The 18,396-nt window shown below is 42.9% G+C and overlaps 1 long non-coding RNA gene across 2 annotated transcripts in view; it reads right to left on the bottom strand.

The window, feature by feature from the left end:
* The window catches only part of LOC103352047 (uncharacterized), a 292,499-nt gene that overhangs the window by 272,575 nt on the left and 1,528 nt on the right, over positions 1-18,396 (bottom strand). The window lies entirely within an intron of this gene.

Raw genomic sequence — 18,396 nt, 5'->3', positions numbered from 1 at the left:
ATCATCATGGGAAGAATTGATTATTTGTGCTGGGGGATACAGGATGAACAGGTGTTTGGGCTCAAGAGAATACATTAATTCAGCAATTTCAACAACTGGGAGCTCCACTAAAGATGACATAAGTTTTTTCTTTGCCTGTATATTTTGAGAGAAACATGTATGAGCACACTGTGGTAAACTGGGGGTACATACACAGGTTTCAATCTACCTCAGAATTTAGTCACGTATACTTATTTTTCATTTAGTGGTGGCTGCATTGTAAACCTTCATACAAGCTTCACACCTCGTGGCAGAGAATGATCACCAGACTGCAAGGCCAAAGTAAAAACTCTAAACCTTCTAGCATCAGACACAACCCTCCAAACTGCTGGGGAGAAATCTGAATGAAAATGGCCTCAGCTGCAGGAATGTGAAGGATCTGGATGCTTAATGATGTAGAAGTTGAACAATATTGACAGTTCTCTCAGTGTTTAATCAAACTTCTCAGACAAGTAGAAGAGTCCTGTGAAAAGTAGTTGAATTTGAGGACAATGAAAGGAAACAAATTATCTTGTCCAGACAAGTCAATTTCATGTCCGAAATGAAGTTTCTCAACCTCACAGCTAGCAAGTGGATTCAGTGGCCAGCTTGACTTACAGCCGTATGTACAAGGGACTTAGCTGTGCTCTGGCCTAATTTTGATAATACATGAAATAAGAGTAAATGGAGATATCTATTTTTTTGTTTTGACATGCATGTTTTTCCTCAAACTATTAAGGCAGGTGTGTGATTATTTTGATTTCTACAATTGTATCACTTGTGGTTTTCTTTGTACCTCTCTGGATTCTCACAGGACAGTTAATAAAATTCAATTGCAAAAATATGTTAGAAAAGCCAGGCACTTCGCAGTTTATTAGAAGGCTCAAGTCTTTTTTCAGTCATCCTACAGATAACTTGGAATTCTATCACTTGGGGAAACTGCAGAACGTAAACACTAGAAACATTTTTTCAGAAGATTTCCTCAGAGCAGGGCAGGTAAAACCAAGAGTGCCCCAACTAAAATTTACATGTCAACAGACTTGTTTTTGCATACATTAACATGTGTTAATGAAGACATTTTCCTGATGCTGCATATGCATTTTTGCATAACTCTCACAGCCAAAGTTTGCAGAAAATTTGACTTTCCCTGAGCAGTGTGTTGGGGGGTTGGGGGGGGGGAACCACAGCAAATTCCCTGGGTAAAGAATCAGAAGTTAAAATCAAGGTGGCCAAAGCAGAATAATGCAGCTCATTGGTAAGTAAAACATCACTGTAAATGATCAAATTTAGAAAGACTAAAAATTTTTATTCCCCTGTAGCATGAAACCATTGCTACTCAAAGTTGAAGAGATTTGTACTTCTCAGCCTGAGCTGCAGGTTCGAACACTATCCCAACTCTCAGCAAATTAGTAAAGGGAATGCCCAGAAGATACCATCACTCCTGGTGAATGGAGGTGGGGGGCTGAATGGAGAAAAGAGTAAACTCACAAGGGACCATACCTTGGACAGAGCTCTTGGCAAGCACTCAGGAAATGCTGGCTCCGCCTTTCCTGCTTGGCTCAATGGTTAAGACACTACTCCGGAAGCCCACATCCCACGTCAGAGCACCTGGATTCCAGTCCTAGTTCTGCTTTCAATTCAAGCTTCCCACCAATGTGCACCATAGGAGGCAGCAGGGGTGGCCCAAGTAGTTACATCCTTGCCACCCTCCTGGGAAACATAGATTGAGTTTCAGGTTCCTGGTTTCTATCTAGCCTGTCCCAGAACCACCTGTCGGCAAGCATATGGGGAGTGAACCAGCAAATAAAGATCTCAAGGTAGGTCAGTCTCTCTCTCTCATCCTCTTCCTTTTCATTAACATTTTATCAGTCTCTCTTTCAAATAAGCAAATAATTTTACATTTTTTAAATTAAAAAAAAATCTGTCTAGAACTTTTTGGCTCAAGTAACAACTTCCTAGAATTAGAAACACTAAACCCTTTCTTTTCTTTTTTTTTTCTTTTATTTGAAAGGCAGTGTTACAGAGAGAGGAGGAAAGACAGAGACAGAGATCTTCCATCTGCTGGTTCACTCTCCAAATAGCTGCAACTGCCCGGGCTGGGCCAAGCCAAAGCCAGGAGCTTCTTTGGGTGTTCCACATGGGTGCAGGGGCCCAAGGATTCGAGCCATCCTTCTCTGCTTTCCCAGGTGCATTAGCAGAAAGCTGGATCAGAAGTGGAGCAGCTGGGGTCTTGAACTGGAGCTCATATGGGATGCAGCATCACAGGCAGAGGCTTAACCTGCTATGCCACAACTCTGACCCCAGAGGAAACCTTTGCAAAGACAATCTGCCCCATCCTAGCTCAAATTTAGAAATATAGAAGGGCTGGATTCCAAGAAATGAGAACTGCTTTTCCACAGAAGTCACCAGTTCTTCAGGTCTAGATGACCTCATATGCATTGTGCTGGGAAGGAGATGGCCCTCAAGGCTCAAGACTCCTCTGCAATCTTTCCTCACACTGACCCCCTTCCCTCTCCTCCCACATTTCCTCCCTTTCCTCCAATCTGAAAAAGCATCTACTCTCAGCTGGGTCTCCTGCTAGGCACTGACAGACCACACCATTACCAGTGCATTCTCCAGGGACAGGCCATGGCATCACGCTGTGGTCAGGGCTCCTGAGAAGTCAATACCAAACGCTCTACATGCATGGGAAAGTATAACTAGCCCTGCCCCAGGGACAGGGAACTTAGTACAATACTTCTTCAGGAAGCTGTATGATATGAGGTAGCTAAAATGCCTCTTGGGGGCAGGCATTGTGACACAGTAGGTTTAGCCACTGCCTGCAACAATGGCATCTCATATGAGCACTAGTTCAAGTCCTAGCTGCTCTACTGCTGATCCAATTCCGCATTAATGTGCCTGGGAAAGCAGCAGTCGATGGCTCAAGTATTTGGACCTCTGTCACTCATATGGGGGACCAGATGGAGTTTCAGGCTCCTGGCCCAGCCCTGGCTGTTGTGGCCATCTGGGGAGTTAAACAGTGGTTGTATGATCCCTTTCTCGGCCGGCGTCACGGCTCACTAGGCTAATCCTGCACCTGCAGTGCCGACACCCCGGGTTCTAGTCCCGGTTGGGACGCCGGATTCTGTCCCGGTTGCTCCTCTTCCAGTCCAGTTCTCTGCTGTGGCCCGAGAGTGCAGTGGAGGATTGCCCAGGTCCTTGGGCCCTGCACCCGCATGGGAGACCAGGAGGAAGCACCTGGCTCCTGGCTTCGGATCAGCGCAGTGCACCAGCCGTAGCGGCCACTTGGGGGGTGAACCAATGGGAAAAAGGAAGACCTTTCTCTCTGTCTCTCTCTCTCTCACTAACTCTGCCTGTCAAAAAAAAAAAAAAAAGATCCCTCTCTCTCTCATTCTCTTTCTGACTCTGCCTTTCAAATAAATAAAAAAAAAGTTTTATTTTAAAAAAATGTTGTCTCCACTGTGTACTTACTTCTCATGTGGGATCTCTGCCCTTAATGTGTTGCCCAATGTGAATTAATGCTATAACTAGTACTCAAACAGTATTTTACACTTTGTGTTCTGTATGGGTGCAAACTGTTGAAATCTTTACTTAATATATACTAAATTGATCTTCTGTATATAAAGATAATTGAAAATGAATCTTGATGTGAATGGAATGGGAGAGGGAGAGGGAGTGGGAGACAGGAGGGGTGCAGGTGGGAGGGAAGTTATGGGGAGGGGGAGCCACTGTAATCCATAAACTGTACTTTGGAAATTTATATTTATTAAATAAAATTTTAAAAAAAATGTTGTCTCTACCAAAGTTTTAAGACCACCTAATTAAACGGGGGGGGGGGGGGAGGAATACACAGTAAGGCAAGTAGAGGCAAGCAGATGATGGTGGGAAAAAGGTGGAAGGGAACACCTATCTCCCAACTCCCTGAAAGTGTAAACAGCATTTCTATGGCTCAGCAAGGAAACTTTCACCAAACAAGACAGGGTGTTTCTTTTGTTTAGTCTGTTTTTGTAGTGTTTAACACAGTGTTTCTTACTTTTAAACAGTGGTATCCAAACAATTGTGGGGTTTTGGTTTTGGTTTTGTTTGTTTTTTTGCTGTAGAATTCCTTTGCCCCCCTACCTCATATCCAAAAGATTCTACAAAGACCCCAACAATAAAAGACAAACAGGCTGTTCCGGTTGAAGACTCTGGAGAAAGGCAGCCTTTGAGGCCTTCCCAAAGTCTGCAGACTCTATAGACTGCACTAAAGAATTCGTTTCCAGTAGTCACTCAATTAAACCATGAGACACACAAAACAGCAATTGTACCTTCATCAATGTTCCTTTTTCCAGAAACTACCACACTGCCTGATAAACGGCATGAATTGAATTAAATTAAATTGAAAATGAATGCAAGAAGAAAAGAAATGATGTATGGCAGAGAAGGGCTGGATTTTTTGATGGAGACAAGAAAAATAAGTTACTCATTGTTACCCATGGTGACTAAATGAATAAAATAGATGGCACACACAACTAAAAATGCTGGTCTCAAATAACTAAAAACCTAGTGAACAGAAAGAAAAGCAAGCAAACAGTTATACATTGTAACTAAAGAAACATATCCAAAACTCACAGAGGTAAGGACACAAAATCATGCTAGAGGATCAAGGAAGGCTACTTGGAGGTGAAAATATAAAGATCTGGTCACATAACTGGGAGAGAAGGAAAGAAGGGGCAGTCAGAGGCCAGATCACGAAGACCCTTACCTGCCACATTCAAAGGTCTAGCTTTATTCCAAAGGATACTGACAGCCGCTGAATAATTCCAAACAGGTAAGTGGCAGGGTAAAATCTGGATATTAGAAAGCTTTGAATTTAAGAGTCTGGGTTAATAAATCAGTAAAGAAATGGTGAGGAAGTAGCTTTGGATACACGAAAGTAAAGCATAGACTGAAACAGCACAACTTGGAAGAATTGATGACCTGCCTTCTGGTTGTTCTTGTTTTTCCAGCCAAAAGCAGTGTTCATCTCTGCCTGGATCTCCACCTCAGCAATAGAGAGATAGCTGGTGAGCTGCAGCACCATAAAGAGAAGAGAGAAGGAAAGAAGCATGGAGGAGAGGAAGGGGAGAGAGGAGAGAGAAAAGGAGGAAGGCTGGAGGGAGAGGGCAGGAAGGAGAGAGAGGGAAGGGAGAGCTAGGTCCTTCTCCTAAGCTGAGGTCAGCCTGGCCTGTTGCCTGCCTTTCTTCTTGGTTCCCAGTTCTACCTGTTTCAAGCTCCTTCTGCCTCATTCCCTCTTAGCTGATCAGTCAGCTGCTGTCCAGTCTGAAGACTAGATCTTTCCTTTCTTAGTGCTACCAACCTGGAAACATTTTATATTTGTCACTAGCTATAATGGAAGAGAGCTAAATAGTGTACCTACTCTCATAAATTCCTAAATATTGTTCTTCTCTAATGAAAGGGCACATGACCTCGCCTTAGAAAACTGAGTCTGTTTTTAAATATTTATTTATTTGAAAGGCATAGTTACAGAAAGGCAGAGGACGAGAGAGAGAGAGAGAGAGAGAGAGAGCACGCGCACATGCAAGATCTTCCATCTCCTGGTTCACTCCCCAAATGGCCACAACAGTCAGAGCTGGGCCAATATGAAGCCAGGAGCTTCTTCTGGGTTCTCCCACATGGGTGCAGGGACCCAGGTACTTGGGTCATCTTCTGCTGCCTTCTTAGGCACATCAGCCAGGAGCCGGATCAGAAGAGGAGCGGCCAGGACTTGAACCAGTATCCATATGGGATGCTAGTGCTGCAGGTGGCTGCTTTACCCACTACACCACAGCGCCAGTCCCCAAAACTGAGTCTTTTAATACATGGGGTCCTCAATTATGTATGATAAGGCTTGACCATCAACCACATGAACACACCTACCACAGCAACTGGTAAAACAGCCACATCTTGAGTCTACTGGGGACCTCTGGCAAAAGCAAGCACGCTAAGCAGAAAGGAGGTCTCTGCCAAAACTTGCTTAGACAGCTGATCCTGTCAATCTGAAAGGCGCAGTAATCCTAATCAAAGCCATTTCTTGCCATGTTTACCCCGCAGAATGAGGAAAGGTTTCCTTAATCAGACTCACTGCCTGCACTCTAGTAGTTCTACTCACTTGGAAACAAATGTCTACATTACGGAGTTGTCAAGGATTAAATGGGATCCCATATATGAATAATGCTTTTGTAGGTACTCCATGAAAAGTGCTATTATTTTTATCATCAGTATTTATTCACTCACCAAGCAGGCACTCAATAAATATTGATTTGAATGAATGAAAGAAGCTCCAAAGCAGGGTAATTATACAAAACGAATGAAGACAACTTCAGCAGTTTTCAAATTTACCTGAAAGTATTCATCTCTAACATTTGTTCAGGGCTTTTTCCATTTACAAAGCCCTTCCATGTAAGTTTGTTGTTTTCATTTAAATTGTAAAGTGTTCCCACACCCAACCAACCCTTTCCCTGCCTTATTTTTTCCATAGCACCTATCATTCCTTCATATGCTATAATTTTAGCTTTATTATATATTTACCTGTTTATTGCTTGTCCATCCACCTCAATGAAATTTAAGTGCCACAAGAGCAGGGATCTTTGTTTCCGGATGCATTCCAAGTGCCCAAGAGAGTGCTGGGCACTTAGTAGGTACTTAATAAAGACATGTGGAATGAAGGAAGGAAAGAAATCTCTATAGTCCATTCTTTAGAAGAAGAACTTGGCTCACTAGTTGTAGGCTCTGGAGACAAATGTTAAAACCATGTTGATTGTAGGGTTGGGGCACAAAATAAAAAACTCTAATGAGGAGTAGGTGTTTGGCAAAGTAGTTAAGGCAACAACTTAGGAAACTTGCATTCCTTGTTGAAGTGCCTAGGTTCAAGTCTCAGCTCTACTCATTTTTTTAATGTTTACTACTTTTGATTTATTTGAAAGGCAGAGTCAGTCTCTCTCTCTCTCTCTCTCTCTCTCTTTCACACATACACACAATCTTCCATCCACAAGTTTATTCCCCAAATGTCCACAACAACTGGGGATAGGGTGGGCTGCAGCCAAGAATCCCAAACTCTACCCGGATCTCCCAGGTCCTCCAGTATGAGATGTGAGCATCCCAAGAAACAACTTAGCCCATTGAACCATAAAACCCCCAACCCAGCCTACATCTGCCCACCCTGTCTCTGGCTCCACATCAGAACCAGCTGCCTGCTAATACATACCCTGGGAGGCCGCAGTGATGGCTCAAGTACTTGGGTCCTTGTCATCTACATGGGAGACCCAGATTGATTTCCAGGTTCCTGGCTTCTGATTGCCCCATCTTTGGCTGTTGTGAGCAGTTGGGGAGTAAACCAGAGGATGGAAGATCAATCTCTGTCCCTCTCTCTCTCTACCATTCAAATAAAAATAATAATAATAATTTTTAAAAAAGAGAGAGAGAAAACCTGAAAAGATGCCTGAGGTGGGAAGTGAAAGTGGGAAGTAAGTTGTTCAGCAGGCCTCAGGCTAAATGGGTTGAAATACCTACAGGAACCTTTCCTCTAGAATGTGACTTCATTTAAACTTTTCATTCGTAATTAACAAAACAGTTCTTCCCTTTTAGGTGGTATTTTATAGCCTATAAGAAGCTTTCCTGTATCATACCACTTGATGAATAGCATCTGAGAAGCCCATGCTAACCTCTGTAACAGATGAACAGGGGCTGATACTGTGGCCACTGCCTACAATGCCAGCATCCCATATGAGTGCTGCTTTGAGTCCTAGCTGTTCCACTTCTGATCCAGCTCCCCACTGACACACCTAGGAAAGCAGTGGAAGACAGCCCAAGTACCTGGGTCTCTGCACCCATGTGGGAGGCCTGAATGGATTTCCAGGTTCCCAGCTTCAGTTTGCTTCAGCCCTGGCTGTTGCTGCCATCTGAAGAGTGAACCAGCAGATGGACAATCTCTCTCTTTCTCTTTCTCTTTCTCTCTCTCTCTCTCTCTCTCTCTCTCTCTCTCTAACTCTGCCTTCCAAACAAATAAATCTTTAAAAATTTAAAATAAAAACAGATAATCTCGTGGAGATTCACTGAGGGGAAGTAACTTGCATCTAGTGATACAGAGGCAGTCCTCAAACCCACGTCTTGTCTTTCTGGTGCAGTACCTCACAGCTTCTACATGTTTCCTCTCTTGTGCATATTACCAGGGCATTTCCCTTTTGGGCAGATATCTAAGAATAAATGAAAAGGCTCTAATTTTGTCACTATAATGAACAACTGATATTAAACATCATTATAATGGTCACTTTCCTCTTCAAACACCATTTATACATTATACGCAAATTCTACTTGTTGGTGGGGAAGGTTTTGCTGGTGCTATATTGCACAACAACACCAAAGTCCTCAGTTTGGCCTCCAATGTCCTCCACAATTTCACCCCAAAGTTCACCATATACCACAGCACATTCTAGCTCTTAGCCACTCCAATCACCTCACCATTTCCCAAACACACCCTGCACTAGCCAACACTGGCCATTTGTCCTACCTGCTTCTCTATGTGGGATCTTTGCTATCTGCGTCTTTCAAGACACAGCTCACGACTCAGAACCCACCTTCTCCAAGAATCCTTTCTAAATCGACCCAGTCAAAATGACTCCCTCTGTCCTGACTCCTTCCACAGCACTGGACACCTCTGTAAATACCCTGAGGATAGGCTGCCTTTTGTTACAGTCACCAATGTGTCTCCTCTAACAGACTGAAATCATAAGAAACACCATCTGTCTCCCCTACATGCACTGCCCAGGGCATACAAACTGGTAAAAAAAAAATGAGCATTTAACAAGACTTAAACTAATCTAGTTCTTGACTCAACACTACTGTGAGTGGCAATCAATTATTCCCCTCCTACCAGAATGAAAGTTTTTTGATATATGTCTAAGCTCTGCCTGAACCTTGACTATGCCCTCATTAAATGCCCCTCAAACAGAAGGGGTAACCTCCAAAATGAGAACAAAAGGCAACCACATGTTAAAAATGGAGTTTCCTCTCTCATTTACAGAGTTCTCTCTGGGGGTCACCCACGACAACTGCCTCTTTCAGAGAACAATATCATATATTTCAAAAACTGAATTGTAGTTCACATATAAAATGGACACTACAAAAGGTGAAATATATCAAATCTATAATGCAATAGATTGGATGAGAACTCAGGTTATCTGGACTAAGAGTCACTGAGAGAAAACAAAGAGTAAAGCAGCATAATGAACAAATTAATAAATTAACAAACAAAATAGAAAGATCATCTGTGTTAAAGCTGGAGAAACTGAAGCACAAGGACAGAAAGTGACGCCTCTGAAGTCGTCACACGTGATATGATAAGAAAGAATCAATTCTGGAGTTGATGTTACAGCACAGTGGGTTAAGTCCTTGAGATGTGAACATCCCACATCACAGCACAAGTTGAAATCCTGGCTACTCCACTTCCAAAACAGCTACCTGCTAATGTATCTGGGAAAGCAGCAATAGATGGTCTAAGTACTTGTGCCCCTGTCACTCGTGTGGGAGACCTGAATGGAGTTCCAGACTCTCAGCTTCAGCCTGGACCAACCTCAGTCATTGAGGCCATTTGGAGAGTGGACCAGCAGATGGAAGATGGATCAATCAATGTCCCATTTCTTTCTATAACTCTGCCTTTCAAATACATAAGTCTTAAAAAAAATCAAACAATTTAACAATGTAAACAATGATACCTATTGAGTACCAAACATGTACCAGGGTTTTCACATACATTATTTTGTCTGATACTTACAAATCATCCTGGGAGATATACCGAACAGCCAAAATAAGCATTCCAATGCACAACCACAGCCATGTGGCTTCTCTAAAGTTTTCCAAGAGTTGCAGTGATTTTAGGAATGGCTTAAGGAAGCCTCTCTTTTAGAGTGGCAATTTTTTAAGCCAGTCAAAGTCAGTAAAGACAATTCAAAGACTCTGGAGATTGATCCAAAAGCTTACAACAAATTGAGAAACATTTATTCAACAAAATCTACAGGAACGCAGTCACATGAATATGATCCTCTACAGTGGGAGACTGAGACAATCAAGCTAAGGGTTGTACAACCCCACTCACAACAGCTGCACTTTACAGATCAGAAAACTGAGATTCATATCATATAAAAGATAATATGAAGTGGAACTTTGAACCCAATTTTATCGGGGCTTGCTCCTGACTCTTGGCATTAATAAGTCAGGAGAAATGCTTTAGACTCCAGATATTACTGTGCAAATTCTTCCTCGTTGTTATCTCCAGTTTTGCCATGCCTCCCCTTATCAGCATGGAGTGAATGCCTCTCCTCTAAAGACTACTACTATACGCTTAGGGCTGAAAGTGGAAGGACAGACCTGAAACAGCAGCACACGATTTAAGAAGCTCCAGTGCACGAGTATCCACTTTTCTACTTATTCTGGGACTCAAAACATTGGAGTTGGCAATTACACCACAGGATTGTGTGCAAATTAGAAGACGATAACCTCTTGGATACATGCAGCCCCTTAGGTGGATGGCTTGGTGAGTGGAGAACACCTTTGTAATAAAGGAAAGGAAGCCTTTCCTCCACAGATGTAGGCCCATGCCACAGCACAAGGCTCAGCAAGGGAAACAGACTGCACAGCCACCTGCGCACCTGCCACAGCTCCTCACCACTTCCACAGATAAAATGAGAATGGCCAGGGAACTGGCATAAAGTGAGCAGGGTGCCCATGACCACAATTCTAGGCTTCCACATCCCTAAGTACGCCTTTTTGCATAAGATTTTCTCAGCCCTCACAGACAATGCCAGACCTACTTCCTGGAAGACCAGCTACTTCCTCCTAAGCTGAAAGTACCTTGAGGGCAGGATCAATTTGTCTCCATGACACCCATTTCAACACACCTTGTAATGGTCCTCATCACATTCACTGATCGTACACTGACAAAGTGCTTCTCACGTACAACATTCTGGGATAGGTGCTGACCAAGCCAGGAAGGAAGAAGAAAAGTCCCAGCCCTCATGTGGTTCACAGTTAATGAGTGAGCTAAACAGATGACAATCAAACACCAGGGTAAGAGTTCTGAGAGAACAAACGTATGAGTAGTCTGGGAATATCACAGAATATCACGGAAAGGTGCCGAACGGCCCAGGGTGGGGGAGAATCAGGAGACGCATTATGGAAAATGGGTGATCTGAGCTGAATCTTGAAGACTGCGTAGCGTTTAGGCAACAGGAGAAAGGGAGGGTCGTTAGAGAAGGCGTTCTAAGCAGAGGAAGTCAATACAGAAAGACAGAAGAACACGAACAGAGCCTGATCAGGAACACTAGGGAAGCAATTGCTCACAGGGCAGCGCAGAGGTAACCTGAGGTAAGGTGAGAAAGATGTGACTGAGGAGATAAGGGCAGACATGCGATCCCTGAATTCCTCCTCCTCCGGAAATTCCCACAAAGCTCACCTAGGCTGCAGCACAGCTAGTGATGCTTGACTGCTCCAGGTCACCTTTTGACCCCTCTCTTCTTCCAGTGGCAGAGGCTGTCCTGCCACAGCCTGCTGCAGACTAGGACACCTTCTCTAGTGGAAAAGAACTAGAATCCTGCTTTCGTAGCTCGATCCTGCATCTACAAAGATCTGCTGCCAAAGATGCTGGGGTCAGCGGTTCGAACTAGGAGACTGGCCATGTGTGAAGAAAATCAAGGACCACTTCAGCTTTCCTACAGCTAGAAATGGTGACATATGGGCAGAGCGAGAGGTCACTGCCAGTGAACTGGATACTGGATCATCAGACTGCTTTGCTGTGACCTTCAGGATACGAGACACCTGGCAGGCCTGATAAACAAAATACAAGATTCTTTCAATTCCTAAGAATGAAAAGAAGCAAGCATTGCCATGACAGGTTAGTGTGCACTGCCTGTGAAGTTTACACTAGCATATCTGTTTACCAATTGAATCCTGTTACTAATTAGTGTACCTTGAGACCTGGCAATGTCTCTCTCCAGCCCACTTCTGGGGGAACAACCTAGGAATGAAGGGTCCCTCTTCGTGCTTCCTATGGCATTTGTCATTGTTCATTAAGACATCCAAGTTTACTTAAACACAGGAAGAAATAATGGCACGCTTCTCAATATGGCATACTATTAATAACATTGCATAATATGCAATCTAATACTAAATGCACACATTGCCAATGTGCAAGCAGATAATAGTTTGGTAGAAAGATAGCTGTATGGGGCCAGCGCTGTGGCATAGCGGGTAAAGCTGCCGCCTGCAGTGCTGGCATCCCATATGGGCGCCAGTTTGAGACCCAGCTGCTCCACTTCTGATCCAGCTCTCTGCTGTGGCCTGGGAAAGCAGTAGAAGATGGCCCAAGTCCTTGGGCCCCTGCACCCACGTGGGAGACCTGGAAGAAGCTCCTGGCTCCTGGCTTTGGATCGGCGCAGCTCTGGCTTTGTGGCCACCTGGAGAGTGAACAAGCAGATAGAATAACCCCCTCCCCTCCCCTCCTCTCCCCTCTCCTCCCCTCCCCTCCCCTCCCCTCCTCTCCTCTCCGTGTGTAACTGTGACTTTCAAGTAAAATAAAAAAAAAAGAGAGAGAGATAGCTGGACAATGAGTCAGGATCCTTGCTATACCTCATTTTGCCAACAAGCTCTACTATTTTAGACAACTCATTTAATTCTTTCTATCCTATTTCCTTTTTTAAAATATAATTAAGATTGCCCCAACCCGTGCCACACAGCACACAAGATGGCTGCGAAAAATGATGATGATACCAAATCCCAAGACCATGTACCAGGTACTGAATTCAATATCCTTTATTTGCATAATTTATTTATTTCCCACAATCACCTTAAGGGGGAGTATCACCAAGCCCCATTTTTACAGAGAATGCTGAATCTCTGAGAAATTAGGTAACATCTATTAATAGGCAGGAGTACAATCCCAACCCAGATCTGGGCCCTTAACAATGTCTCTATGGTTCATTTCCATCCATCAGAGCCCTACCTAGTTTTCCAGCAAGAATTCTAACTAGGAGTCCATCAAAGTTTCCTGTTAGATCTCTTTCTTCAAGTGTAATGGCACAAACTTACTGCATAATTATTCTTAACCTGAACCAAAGTCTAGAAAGACTATTGGAAAATTTATTTTTAAAACTGATTTCTGTAATGCCCTGAGGCTCTTTAGAAGCCACTGTGAAGAGCGATAAGCCTTTAATCTCTACCAGTGATTAGTATGTACTACATTTTTTAAACTCAACTTAGTCAATTGTGCCTATTTCTGAGGCCTCAGAAAAAATATAAAAGCCATGAAATTTGAACAAGACTTCTTTCTTAATTCAACAGGGCTCCTGATACAATCTGTAGAAAGAATATACTTTCTACTGAGCTCCTGAGAGAGAGAAAAAATTAAACCTTAAGTAAAAATAAAGGATTTAAGATCTGCATAACCCTAAATATAGACATATTTTTAATGGCAGGCATCTCTGTTATAAAGTATATTTTACCTTTTCTCAGAATTAAACACAAATAGTCCCTCTGTCACGAACCAAAACTCCCATCATCTTAGTTACTGCTCTCCAGAGAGCCTTGACAGAAACAATCTAACGTGACTGTTCCTAATGAGAGTAACTGTGATACAGAATCGGAACTGTGGAATAATTAGTTCACTTTTTTCTTTCATTCAAACAGGACTTCCTCAAATATTATGATTCATTCAACAAATATCTGTGCAAAGCTCTGTAAAGGTAAGGAAAATGAAACACAGTCCCCTCTTCTCCACATAATAGGAATGTCCAATCCTGTTTAGGGCATAAGAAAGACTACTTGAAAAATGAGAATTCCATATTGAGCTTGCTCTGCACTGAGCAGATTGCCAGGTGCCTTCAGCTGCATTATGTCATCCAATCCCCATCCTAACCCAGGGAAGAAAACCCGACTGCCTCCTCTCAGAGGAGAAAATTAAGGACCAGAGAGATTAACAAATTTGCCTGAATCAGACTGACAGAAAGACTCATACTCAAGGTCTTACACAAGTTCAGGGGCATATGTGTGGCCCAGAAGTTAAGCTGCTGTTTGGGATGCTTGTATCCCATGTTGGAGGTCTGGGTTCAAGTCCCAGGTCTGCCTTCTGATTCCAGCTTCCTCCTAATGCACACCTTGGGAGACAGGGATAACAACTCAAGTAGTTGGGTCATCGCCACCCACATGCCACCCAGATTGAATTTCTGGCTCCTAGCTCTGGCCTGGCCCAGCCCTGGTTGCCTGGCTGTTACAGTTATTTGGGTAATAGAAGATTTCTTTATTTGTTTTCTCTTTCTCTCTCTTTCAAATAAATAAGATTATATTTAAAGTTTTAAAACATAGGTTTCCCAGGGCGCCAGAGCCATGGCACAGTAGGTTAATCCTCCCCCTGCAGCGCCGCATCCCATATGGGTACCGATTCTAGTCCCAGATGTTTCTCTTCCCATCCAGCTCTCTGCTGTGGCCTGGGAAAGCAGTAGAAGATGGTCCAAGTCCTTGGGCCCCTGCACCTATATGGGAGACCGGGAAGAAGCTCCTGGCTCCTGGCTTCAGATTGGCGCAGCTCCTGCCATTGCAGCCATTTTGGGAGTGAACCAACGGACAGAAGACCTTTCTCTTTGTCTTTCCCTCTCACTGTCTGTAACTCTACCTCTCAAAGAAATAAATAAAATCCAAAAAAAAAAAAAATTAGGTTTCCCAGACCAATCCCGCTGTATGTCCTTTTCATAGCTCACCACACTACCCTGAAGCAAAAATGTATATAAAATGGCAACTGCATTGGTAGTAAGGGGAGACAGGTAAACTAGGATTTGAATCTTCACCCTTAGAGAGTCACTGGAAGCTAATTAAAGCATGTCTAGAGCAGGGCTGGGACTAAGGTGAGGCAAGACATGGACCTAGGACATAAAATTGAAAGAGGCACACTCTAAGGTCATGTAAAGGCTTCTACTAAATTATTCTAAATAAAACTCAAGCAACTATCTGGCAAGATCCCTGGACAATAGAAAACAAACAACATCTTGACACCTTTAAACCTTAAGTCCTATCCTCTTTCTAACAGGTAAAGCACAGCAAACGTCACTATATTTATCAGAAGATATTCTGTTTAATACAGGGTTGCACTTACATGACCATAAGAGTGAGAAACCAGGGGCCAGTCCTGTGGCACAGTGGGTTAAATTCCCAGCCTGCAGAGCCAGCATCCCTTATGGCACTGGTTTGAGTCCCGGCTGTTCCACTTCCTATCCTGCTTCTTGCTAATGTGCCTGGAAAAGCAGTGGAGGATGGCCTAAGACCTTGGGCCCCTGCACCCACGTGGGAGACCTGGAAGAAGCTCCTGTATCCTGGCTTCGGATTAGCTCAGCTCCAGCCATTACAGCCATTTGGGGAGTGAACCAGCAGATGGGAGACCTCTCTTTCTACCTCTTTCTGTAACTCTGTCTTTCAAATAAATAAAATAAATCTTAAGAAAAAAGTGAGAAGCTAAATTTTATGCCCTAGGTGCATTGCTAGTCACATCCTTGGTCTGGAGAATCATCCTCTTTTTTCCCTTAACCTCAGAGTTCTAGAGCTAGGCTGGAAAGTAAAAATCACCACCAGGGAGTGATGGCGACCATCATGTTGTGAATGCCATTATTGGAGTGCTTACTCACTTGAGATTTCTGCCTGACCATCACCTCCAAAAGAGGCCTTTTCTGACCATTCCAATTTAAAACATCAACTCCCACCACTCTCTAGCCCCATATCTTCCTTTGTCTTCCTAGCACTTATTAATTCTATACATTCATTCATTCAATTATGTTTACCCTGTCACCCCAGTGCCAAAAGTATAACGACTTTTTCTTTATCCTCTTTTATGCCCCTTGGGTCCTAAAAATGCCTGATCTTCATTAAAAATTCATCAATTAATGAATGATCTTGCCTATGTCCATGTGACCTTCAACCCTGTCTCTTTTTTTTTTTTTTTTTTTTTTTTTTTTGACAGGCAGAGTGGACAGTGAGAGAGAGAGAGACAGAGAGAAAGGTCTTCCTTTGCCGTTGGTTCACCCTCCAATGGCCACCGTAGCCAGCGCACTGTGGCTGGCGCATTACGCTGATCCGAAGGCAGGAGCCAGGTGCTTCTCCTGGTCTCCCATGGGGTGCAGGGCCCAAGCACTTGGGCCATCCTCCACTGCACTCCCTGGCCACAGCAGAGAGCTGGCCTGGAAGAGGGGCCAGCTCTTCCAGGCGCCCCGACTGGGACTAGAACCTGGTGTGCCAGCGCCGCTAGGCAGAGGATTAGCCTGTTGAGCCATGGCGCCGGCCTCAACCCTGTCTCTTAATCACTAATATGTAACTAAAATTTACTGCAGTAATCCAAGGCTTCTGTACAATTATTCCGCCCTGGAAGATTTCTTCTCAAACATTAAAATTCAATCATTTTCTTGATTTTAAAACACAGAAACAACCAGGTTCTATTTTAGGCTGACACTCTGCAAGAACAGTTCTTTCTATTCCGTTCCTAAATACATTGGCCCCTTCCAAAGCTGCAGTTAAAGCTGCAGGTCTCTTGGCCGGCAGTTTTGATATTCCCTCAAACTACAATTCAGTTGCCAGAAACATCACATACTTAATTTCTGATTCCAAAATACAACCAAGTGCTGTAATACACAGGATCGGACTCATTATAATTTTTGTGCAGCTCTCAGTCTGGACAACTTCCTCCTGGACAACATTACCATCCTCCGCTATGGACCCTCACCCAGGGAACATGACAATGTCCCTCCAGTTCATGTGGAATTATCTCCAAAAATAAGCACCTCCATGTGCAACAGACAAGAGGAACAGTCTCACTCACCCCTTCATTCTGGTAAGATCTTGCACCTACTGTAGGAATCTAAGGGAAGGGCGATGCAAGGGATTTGATTGCCAACGAAGAGTTCCTTCTTACAGTTGCCAAGGAAATCAGTTATGGCAATTCTGTACTGGTTGGCAAAAACGCTTTTAGGAACTCTATTCTCACATTCATTTGAATAAAGCAGTAAAGAAGTTAAAGATCAAAGCCAGAAAGCAAACATACCAATGTACTCAATACCAAAAACATGATGGAAACCCATCAAATGGAAATATCCACGCTCAACAAAGAATGTGTGCCCAAAACAGGTACATCGGAAGCATTTTGTTTGTGACTGTTCTTTAGAAATGCTTTGAAGAGCCATCTTAGTGGTCCTCATCTGTTTATCCCTTCTAAATTGACTAGTTATCCCTCTTTAAAACGGTGTAAAAAACTGTGTAAAAGAAAAAGGCAATAATACCTCTCAGGGACAATTCCATTTTATTTTACTTAAGTGACTTTGTAGGTATGTATTTAAGTGACTTTTTATTTTTGTATGAATAAACCAATTATTTTCATTGTATTTTTAAAAACTATTCTTAGTAATCTTATTAGCATAACCATAAACACTAAGACCCCAAATCAACCTTATTGGATTGTACCACTTTTTACTTCCTTGAGGAATTTATACCGTGATAAAGATCAACTAGATAAGTATTTTACTTTCATATTTTACCTTTACTATCTATAACTCTCTTCTGATGTTTCTAGAACACACATCGAAAGGCTTACTAAGACTCCACAAGTACTATTCTGGAACATTTTCCTCCTATTACCACTTTGTAAGTGTTGAAAGGTTTTATTCTGTAGCTCACTACACAAACAGGATTTTTTGTTATTACAGGCTGGATAATTTCACCAAAATAGTTAGGAGAGTGTTTTTAAATGAAATTATATCTAGTGACATCAAACCAATGGGATCAGCAAATTTCAGAGTTCATATTTTTCGAAACACAAAGATGTGTAAACCAAATTACAGTCTAAAGGGCACAGAAAAATTAGCTAGAGATGGATTAAGCTCTGTGAACAATCGGAAACAATACTGAAAGCTGCTCATTTATGTCCTTCCCCTGTTATCACCTCGTCTGGCTCTTTCAATGATGGGCTAAGAAATATAGGGGAAAAAAAAAAAACAAAGCAAGGTTTTCAATATGGTTTTTCTTTGGGGAACAATAAAAACATTAAACTTTATACATTTAAGTGTCTGTGTACCGAATGGTAGTCTTTTCACAGGAGTCCAGCTTGGGTTTTGTCTGGGTGGGGAAGTAGGGAGGGAGTCTGTGAATACCCCCAGAGTCATTTAAAATATATAGTATTAGCTAATTGATGAGAGGAGTAAAAACAATAGTAAGTAGGCAGCCTGGCTGTGAGCCAGAACCAAGGCTTTATGGTGAAAGCGAGTTTACATTAGAGGCCTGTTTTTCCCCTTTCCTTATATGAAATGAACAGCTGTAATTGAAAAGCAAGGAGCTCTATGG

This window comes from Oryctolagus cuniculus, chromosome X (genome assembly GCF_051225735.1).
Source record: "Oryctolagus cuniculus isolate XC-2025 breed Fujian yellow rabbit chromosome X, ASM5122573v1, whole genome shotgun sequence".
In the NCBI taxonomy this organism is placed as follows: Eukaryota; Metazoa; Chordata; class Mammalia; order Lagomorpha; family Leporidae; genus Oryctolagus; species Oryctolagus cuniculus.
The sequence above is the reverse complement of the archived record's forward strand: the minus strand, read 5'-3'. Positions and strand labels throughout refer to the sequence as shown.